This window comes from Gorilla gorilla, chromosome 16 (genome assembly GCF_029281585.2).
Source record: "Gorilla gorilla gorilla isolate KB3781 chromosome 16, NHGRI_mGorGor1-v2.1_pri, whole genome shotgun sequence".
Lineage (NCBI taxonomy): Eukaryota > Metazoa > Chordata > Mammalia > Primates > Hominidae > Gorilla > Gorilla gorilla.
In genome coordinates, this window is record NC_073240.2 from 82,825,349 (window position 1) to 82,834,511 (window position 9,163).

A 9,163-nucleotide genomic window follows, 5' to 3' on the forward strand; every position below is an offset into this window, starting at 1 on the left:
TTACTTCAATACAGCACCTCTAATTTCAGCATCTCTCACTTCATGTTATGGGCTGAATTATGTCCCCATCAAATTCAAATGTGGAAGCCTTAAGCCCCAATATCTCAGAATGTAGCAGTACTTAGAGACAGGCCATTAAAAAGGTAATGAAGGTAAGTTGAGGCTGCTACTGTGGACCTTGGTCCAGTCTGCCTGGGGTCCTTGTAAGAAGAAGAGATTAGAACACATATGACCCAGAGACCTAGAAGTGACTGTGTGAGGACACAGTGAGAGGGAAACCATCTGCAAGCCGCAAAGAGGGGCCTCCGAAGAAGCCAACCCAGTCAGCACCTCAAGCCTGGACTTCCAGTCTTCAGAAGTGTGAGAAAATAAATCTGTCATTTAAGCCGCCGGTCTGGGATTTTGTTATGGCAGCCCTAACAAACGACCACACTTCACATGCAGGAAAATTCATGTTTACTTACTGATATGGACTAAATTTTGTCGCCTGCCCCCTTGCTCAAAAATTCATATCTTGAAACCCTAACCGACAATATGACTGTATTTGGAGTCAGGATGTTTACAGGAGATGATTAAAATTAAATAGGTCATAAGAGTAGGGCACCAATCCAATAAGACTGATGTCCTTATAAGAAGAGGATGAGAAACCAAATCAGTCTCTCTCTCTCTCTCTTTCTCTCTCCCTGTGCATACAAAGAGGAAAGGTCCTGTGAGGGTACAGTGAGAAGATGGCCATCTACAAGCCAGGAGGAAAGGCCTAACAAGAAACCAACTCTGCTGGCACCTTGATCGTGAACTCCCGCCCTCTAGAACTGTGAGAAAATAAACGTCTGTTTAAGCCACCTGGTCTGTGGTATTTTGTTATGGAAGCCCGAGCAGACCAATATGCCTACTAAGTAAGTACAAGTTCTAGATATCCAAGTGTTTTCTTTATGTCATCTCCTCGACAAATTAAATATTTCAATGTCCACATTCTCAGAAAGAAAAGGAGTCAGTGTTTTAATGGATCCTGTTTAATCTTTACTTCCCTGTATCCTTATTTCCGTGAATGTGACTTCACAAATGGAGTCATCCTATATCCTACTCCCAAGGCACAATCTGGTAAAAGCAAGAAAAAGGCTTTGCTCTGCTAATTCACCCTTTTCTGCTCAGCATTTGGCTCTAAACTGTAACCTGAGACCCTGAAATTGCTGAGGCCCTTAACCTTTCCTTACTCCTTTGACTCAGAATGATCTCAGCGGGACAGTTCCTGGAGTTTCTGTTCATGTTTTGGAACATGACCGAGACCAAGAAAATAAAATTGATTCCTGATGCCATGTGGCTCAGGGTTTAGACAATGTATTCTGGTCACAGAAAATTGAGACCAAATCTGTTTTCTTGCATCTGTTCCATTGCCCTCTGTGACATTAATTCTCAACAGCAGATTCAACGTGCTGGAACTAACCAGTGTTAGAGTGCTTAAGAAGTCAGGTTCAACTGAGCTCGGGTCACTGTGCTAGAACTATGGTTACCAAAACTGAAGTACGTATTTACTCTTCAATTCCTATTTCAGCTGTGAAACTGTGAGTTTTAATTAGAGAGTAAAGGGTTTGTCTCCTTAGCTTCATGTTAGAAAGCAAAATGAAAAAAATTGTCTAAAACCCTTAAAAAATAGTCCAAACCTGGGATAATTCTTCTCAGATATTCATGAAAATATATGACCTATTTTAGGCAGGTAAAACAGAGGCAATATTAAATTGAGACATTTGAAACCATGGAATAATCTAACAACACGCTTTTTTTAATTCATTCACAAATGACATGTCAAGTTCCTAATATTTATAATGAACTGCTTTAGGCATGAGACAATGAAATAGTGTATAAAGTATTACAAATAAACTCATATATGTAAAATTGTTTTAAAAATTTTGGTGTTATGGAAATATAGTACTGTTGTATTAAATAATAACCTATTCTATAATCTATTTTTTTTGGTTTTAGAAAGAAACAGCTCTTATATGTTGAAGTTTGCTAGTAACTAATATTCGTAACTATAGTCTAAAACCATATTATATCACGATAACATGTAAAATCATAATATGTCATATTATATCTTTACACAGGATTTTTACTGTAGTATTATTTTCTTATTACAAATTTAAAACAGATGTTAGTTTCCATGATAGCTAATCAAATATACTATTTTGTGATAATTTCTCTTATTTTATGATAGAGCGATCTTAACTATTATAAAAGCAAATAATATATTGAACTATTGATCCAGTTTATCAATTAATGGTAATACAGCACCTACTATGTGTCAAGAGTTATGCTAGGCCATCAGTTAGGACAACTATGGCTGCAAAGGGTCACCCAGGATCAAATTGTCCTAAGGAAATTTATTATTTCATACTGGAAGTCCAGAGGAGAAAGAAAGAGGGCACAGCGCTTTTGGTGGCTGAAAGACACCTTCGTGTCTGCACAGACCCAGAAATCTTCATCTCTCTGCCATCTTTAGCATCAGCTTCATCATAAGGCTGCTTTCCCTCATGGTTTCAAAGGGTGTCAGTAGCTCCAGGATTGTCATTTAGTTTAGACAGTGTCCCGAAGCAGGAAAAAGCCTTCTTTTCTCATGTGTCCTTCTTAAGAATGTGGAAAATTTTACCAGAATCTCCTGAGAGACTCTGTCCACCCCTCATCAGTCAGCACTTTGTCTCATGCCCACTCCTGAGCCAATGGAGGATGCTTTTTCCCCTCTTCTCCATGTGTCTCCCTGTGATTGGTGTGGACCCACCAGGACTCTCCCCTGGGGATGCAGGTTGAGGCTCTGTGTTTCTGTCTCATGGAGGAAGAGTGGAAACCAGAACAAAACCAGAGCTCTGAGAGCAAGGACAAAAGTAGCCTCTTACTGGGTCTGCTACAGCCATGCTGAGTTTGGAAAGCACAGTCAATCTGATGGAGGAATAACCAATAGGGAATTGTACACAAAGAGAAGACATGAGAAACTAAATGATAATACCCAATAAGTACCTGTAAATCCTCCTTAGAACCAGGAGGGATATATATAAGTACATAAATAAAACATTAAATAATAAATCATAATATAGCTTGTCATTTGTAGACAATGCATGTTGTATAGGATCAGAGGAGTAATAGCAGGTAGGTAAACTGTCCAGAGAAAATTTTGTGGAAGAAGTGAAACTTGAAAAAGAGTTGCATTTAGATAATTCTGGAATAAATAGAACCGCTGCTTTTCTGCCTTTTCTTGAGGCTTTGAATGTTCTGGCTTGTCTCAGTACCATGCAATAAGAGCAGATACTGACCCTCTCCTTTCGTTCTTGCAATAAATCAGATCTGCTTTTACTTTGACCTGTTCCTGATATCTTCAGCTCCAGGCTCTTTGGCTCCTAAATCCCTATATTCATTGTTTATAATAAAGACTCCCCATAACTTCTCTACTGCTAGCTATTGGCTTCCCTTTCAACAACTACTCAAAGTATCTACTTGGATAACATGTTGTTCTAACTACCTTGACAGGATTTTAAAACCTTTTTTGATATAACTGGTGGTTTGAGGGAGAAGGTGTGAGCTTGCATACCTGGAAAAATTGATAGAAACTGGCTTTTTAAAATTCTGTTGCTCATACTTGGTAATTTTTCTGGCTACACTTTTTATTTTTTTTCAAAGAGACTGTAGTAAATTTATCAGCTTTACATTGTCTTTGATTTAACATAGAAATTAAATAAGTTCCCTTTGTGGACTGTATCCTTGATTATAGTGAGAATTCAATTTCCAGCAAAGAAAAGTAAATGCAGAAGTTTTACAAAGCTTTATTTCATCCCACAAGATCGTCGTCCTTGTAAAATCACGAGTGTGTTGAGTTTAAGCAAAATATAATTAGGCCTGGAAATCAAATTAAAATATGGAAGACACTCTTTCTGCCCTAAGACTTTTCCCTCTATGCAAAGGAGACAGAAAAGTTGTATAATTTATGAGAATGCTGATTAAATTACCCTTCAGCAACCATCTTTTCATAGTATTATTTTTCCTTCAAAGCCACCCAAGAGCCATAAGAGATATAATGATTGTGCAAGAAAAGTTTTTCATTAAGGACTTTAATAAAATAAAATTAAATAACATTTGAGAATCAATACAATGATGATAGGAATCTGTGGACATGATTATTTTTGGAAAAAACTTGCTGATCTCATATGCACGAATCTTTAAGTCAGACTTTGCACCCAGAATGGGTTGAAAATTTGGTCTCCATTTTGAGTTTGGGCACCAATTAATCATCTGTACATGTGCTTTTGTACTTGGCTAAATACGATCAGCTCACAGAAGTTTGTTAGTGCATATTTGGTTTCATTCTTTTCCCACATTTTGAGAAAAGGGTGCCTTGGTTTGGTGAGATAACAGAAGAGAGAATGGTAAAAACAAGTGTGTTCGATCTCCCTGAAATGATGCTCTGCTGTTCTTCAGTCTCTGTGACCTAGAAGGCTCCTCTTCTGTCTTTTTCCTGCTGGGATGTGAGAAAATCTGGCAAAGTGGGAGCCAGAGAGGCTAGGCCACTAAAAGCCTGTGTGCGAAATGATCTGTACACAGCGAATTGACTCCACCTTTCACACATTACCACTTAAATCATGAAAGGAGCATTGCAAGGAGGAAGTATTTTACCAGCAGAAGAAAACATGCCTCCAATGTCAAGAAATTCCAGCACAATTTTGTGCAGCCAGGACCAGATGAAGGGAAAGGCCAAGCAATATGTTTTGAGGACTGAATATCTATGCTTCCCCAAATTCATATGTTGAAATCCTAACTTCCGACGTGAAGTTATTTGTAGGCGGGGCTTTAGGAGATAATTAGGTCACAAGGGCAGAGCCCCCATGAGTGGGATTAGTGCTCTTAGAAAAGGGATCCAAGAGGGCTGTCTCTCTTGCCCTCTTTCCACCATATGAGAATCCAATGAGATGGCATCATCTGCAAATCAGGAAGAGGATGCTCACCAGACACCAGATCTGCCAGCACCTTGATCTTGGACTCCTCAGCCTCTAGAACTGTAAGAAATAACGTTTGTTGTTTAAGCAACCCAGTCTATGGCAATTTGTTATAGCAGCCTGAACTAAGATAATCTATAAGGTAAGGCAAATAAGAAAAAAATCCAAACCCAAAATGACTTTAAGCGACTCCCACAGGAACCCTGCCAACATCACTAAGTTCAGAGAGGTAAAATCAGGCAACAAGCAGAATTATCTTCGGGAGTCCATAAAAATTTCCAGGTCTGGTTGCAACTGTCATATCTTGACACAAACGGGCACATATTGGATCCCAGAAAGTTCTATGGACTTCTTAGGGCTTGCAAAAGTTGTATAATTTTATTGATTATATAAGTAATACATGTTCATTGTTGAGATTTTGGAAATAATAATCTATCATCTGACCTCTCTGAGAAAACCATTATTAACCTTTTAGCTTTCTACTTTCTGTTATTTGCATTCATACATGTTTATCCATTATCCGTGTAGCATTTTTTATCATGCTTTTGAACTCCATTTTATTTACATCATGATGACTTTATAGTGACAAAAAAGATTCCAAAATATGATTTTAATGTCAGCATAAATGGCTGTACTGTAATATATTTAGTCATTTTCTATCATTGGATATTTTCTAATTTCCCTTCATTATCATTGTAGTTAATGTTTTTGAACATAAGTCTAATTCCATATTTGGTTATTTCCTTACAATATTTTCCAAGACATAGAATTGGTGAAGAAAAAGTATATTATGAAAGCTACCAAAAATAAAATTTCAAATTTCCTTTTGATTATATTGATTCATTTATATTCCACTGTTGGGATCTGAGGGGAATCCTTTAACTATCCTTAATAATCTTTATATATATATATATGTATATGTGTGTGTGTGTGTATATATATATATATTCAAAAATATTTGTCAATTGGCTAGATGGTTTTCTTATAGAAAAGTTCATTATTGATTTTCGTTAAATTGGACATGTTTTGCATTGCACTGGAGTAGGACATTTATTTGGCTGCTATGGTGAATTTCTGATGCCTATTTTCTTTTTCTTTTTAGTGATAAGGTCTCGCTGTATTGCTCAGGCTGATCTCAAACTCATGGCCTCAATTGATCCTCCCACCTCAGCCTCCCAAGTAGCTGAGATTACAGTCATGAGTCACCACACTCAGTGAATTTCCAATATCTTGTGTCAATTTTTCCGTTATGAGAAAAGGAGTAGGGAGGGCAGGGGTTCTTCTATTTTGCCATAGTATTTATCTCTGGTTCCTCCCTTGACCTCAGACCCGATATTTAATTCATCATCAAATCCTAATCGTTCCATCTCAAAAATAAAAGATATAACCAGAATTCTGCCGATCCTCATTATGCTCGCTGATAAGCCCGGTCACAACCACCATCATCTTCCATCCACACCAACCCAACAGCCTCCTAACCAGCCTCTCAGCCTCTTTGCTTCCACTCCATTCCTTCACCATGTAGCCCTCACAGAGCAACCAGAGTGAGCTTTGAAAAATGAACATTATTCTTTTACTTAAACTTTCAAATGGCCTTTTAATCTCTCCTCATTTTTCTCCTTATCCCCATGACCACTGGTCTTCTTTCTGGATCTTTCAAACGTGCCAAACGCTATTCAGTCTCAACACTTTGACATTTGCTGTTTCTTTACCCAGAAAGCTTTTCCAGATATTCTCATGAGACCTCCAAGAGAGGCTTTGACCATCTGGCCAAATCAGTCCTTCTCCAGCACAATTCAATCACCTCTGTGAAGCATGTTTCATGTTAAAATTATATACGTGTGTGGCCGTAATCCCAGCACTTTGGGAGGCCGAGGCGGGTGGATCACGAGGTCAGGAGATCGAGACCATCCTGGCTAACACGGTGAAACCCCGTCTCTACTAAAAATACAAAAAAATTAGCCAGGTGTGGTGGCGGGCGCCTGTAGTCCCAGCTACTCAGGAGGCTGAGGCAGGAGAATGGCGTGAATGTAGGGGGTGGAGTTTGCGGTGAGCGGAGATCGCGCCACTGCACTCCAGCCTGGGCGACAGAGTGAGACTCAGTCTCAAAAAAAAAAAAAAAATTATATAAGTGTGTGTGTGTGTGTGTGTGTGTGTGTGCAGTAGTTGTATTTATTTCTGTGTTTATGGGCTCTTTTCTCTTTAGCATATAAACACTGTGAGGGTATAAACTGTATATTTTATGTTCTAGGACACATAAGGCAGTTCTTGACACATAGTAGGCACTCAACAGCTATTAAATAAATGAATGAACAAATATCTGTCAAGGTTATAGTATAACGTTTGCCCCACACTTAGTGTTCAGCAAAGGGGATCTATTATTACATTGCCATTCTCTAAGATATTATTTATCCATTATTGGAAAGAGATTAGAATCTTCGTTTATGTCCCCTTTATCTTTCCCATCCCCTATCTTTCTGCTGCCTGTCAGGCCTTTTATGCAAATAAGAAAAAAATCCTAGCAAAAATAGTATCTTGGGGTGTATTTAAATATAAAGCTTATTATAGACAGAATCCATTCTGCAACGAGAAACCCTAGTCTTTAATTGGAATGAAATTTGTGAGTTGAAAATGGCCTATAATGGCATTGCTCGACTCATTTGTTTTAGGCTGACCAAATGACAACATGGCTTATTGCACCTGCAACAAGCTGACAGATTGTTCCTGCCTTCATATGGGTTTTGAACTTTTATTTTACAGATTACACAGGAAATATAATTTTAGCATCAATTACTCTTGGTACCTTGGAATAGCCTTATGCTAAACACATATTCACATAATGTAAATGATACATTAGGGTGTGTTTGAATTCTTAATAAAGACAGACTGCAAATAAAATTTAGAGCAAAAGGAATTATGTTAACAAATGAGCAGAACTTCAATAACAGCAGGGCTTTTTGGTTTTTGTATTTGCTAAGTATAACAGCCAGGGATTTGGCAGCCTTTTGTGCCTTTACCTTTTTGGCAGTGTTACACTGTGTGTGTGTGTGTGTGTGTGTGTGTGTGTGTGTGTGTGTGTGTGTGTGTGTGTGTATTGGTACGATGGAGTGATATGGGTACCTTTTGTCATAAGAAGGATGCAGATGCTTCCAGGCTGGTGGATAGCAGGGATGTGACTAGAAGCAGAGTTTATACCCAGTGATTCTGAAGAAGGCAATAGAACACGTGTGAGGAAAATGTAAAGGCACCCTGCAATGTGGCGACTAACTCCATGGAAGTACTAGCTGCAGGAGCCCCACTTGGCAGTGTTTCTTAACCCTCTGATCATAGAACTTTGTTCTCTTTTTAACAAAAATGCACATGTGAACCTAAAGCAATTATCTGAATGAGATTTTAGGAGACTCTTGGGCATATGTTCTATCCGTGAACACTTCAAGATAGGAAGTTTCTTATACCTTGTTAAACATCAGTGGCTTCAGAAAGCAAAACAATTGACTTCTTGTGAGCTTTCAGATAATGAAAGAATTGAATTGTGCTTGGGAAGAAAAAAATAATACATGTTCTATGTAGTGACTTGAATTTTAAATAGTAAAATTGCATTGAATTTTACTACCTACTCCAGTTTTTCAGGATTTTCAAAACAGCAAAAGACAGACCCAGTGATTTTTCAAGACCGCTGAAAAAAAAGTGGTCTTGGAAAAAGTTATCCAACACTTGGAAATAAAGCCAAAGTATGAATGCATGTCCTTTTGATGTTCAATGTCATGTGGGGGCATTGTTTTACAATCCTTTCCCTAAGGATTATTTCACTAGTAGCAGAGTACACCTGAGTTTGACTGATTATTTCCACTTGATTAAAACCCACACACTGTGAAATTACATGTTAATTTGTAGATTTCTGCCTGGTAAAAAGATTTATTCTGTTATTATTTTATCACCCTGTGAGACACTATATAGTTTTATATCTGTTAGCAAATTCATTTCAGCATTTTTGAACTAACTCTGTTGATACGGTTTGGCTGTATCCCCACCTGAATCTCATCTTGAATTGTAATCCCCATAATCCTTGCAAGTCAAGGGAGAGACCAGGTGGAGGTAATTGAATCATGGGCGTGGTTTCCTCCATGCTGTTCTCGTAACAAGTGAGTTCTCGGGAGATCTGATGTTATTATAAGTGTTTGGTAGTT

General features: G+C 38.1%; 1 long non-coding RNA gene across 1 annotated transcript in view; it reads left to right on the forward strand.

The window, feature by feature from the left end:
* Positions 1-5,799, forward strand: part of LOC109023531 (uncharacterized) — a 98,535-nt gene extending 92,736 nt beyond the window's left edge. Inside the window, exon 6 of the long non-coding RNA XR_008671597.2 lies at positions 698-5,799. This is a non-coding gene — a long non-coding RNA (uncharacterized lncRNA). The remainder of the gene's footprint in view (positions 1-697) is intronic.
* Positions 5,800-9,163: the final 3,364 nt, after the last annotated feature.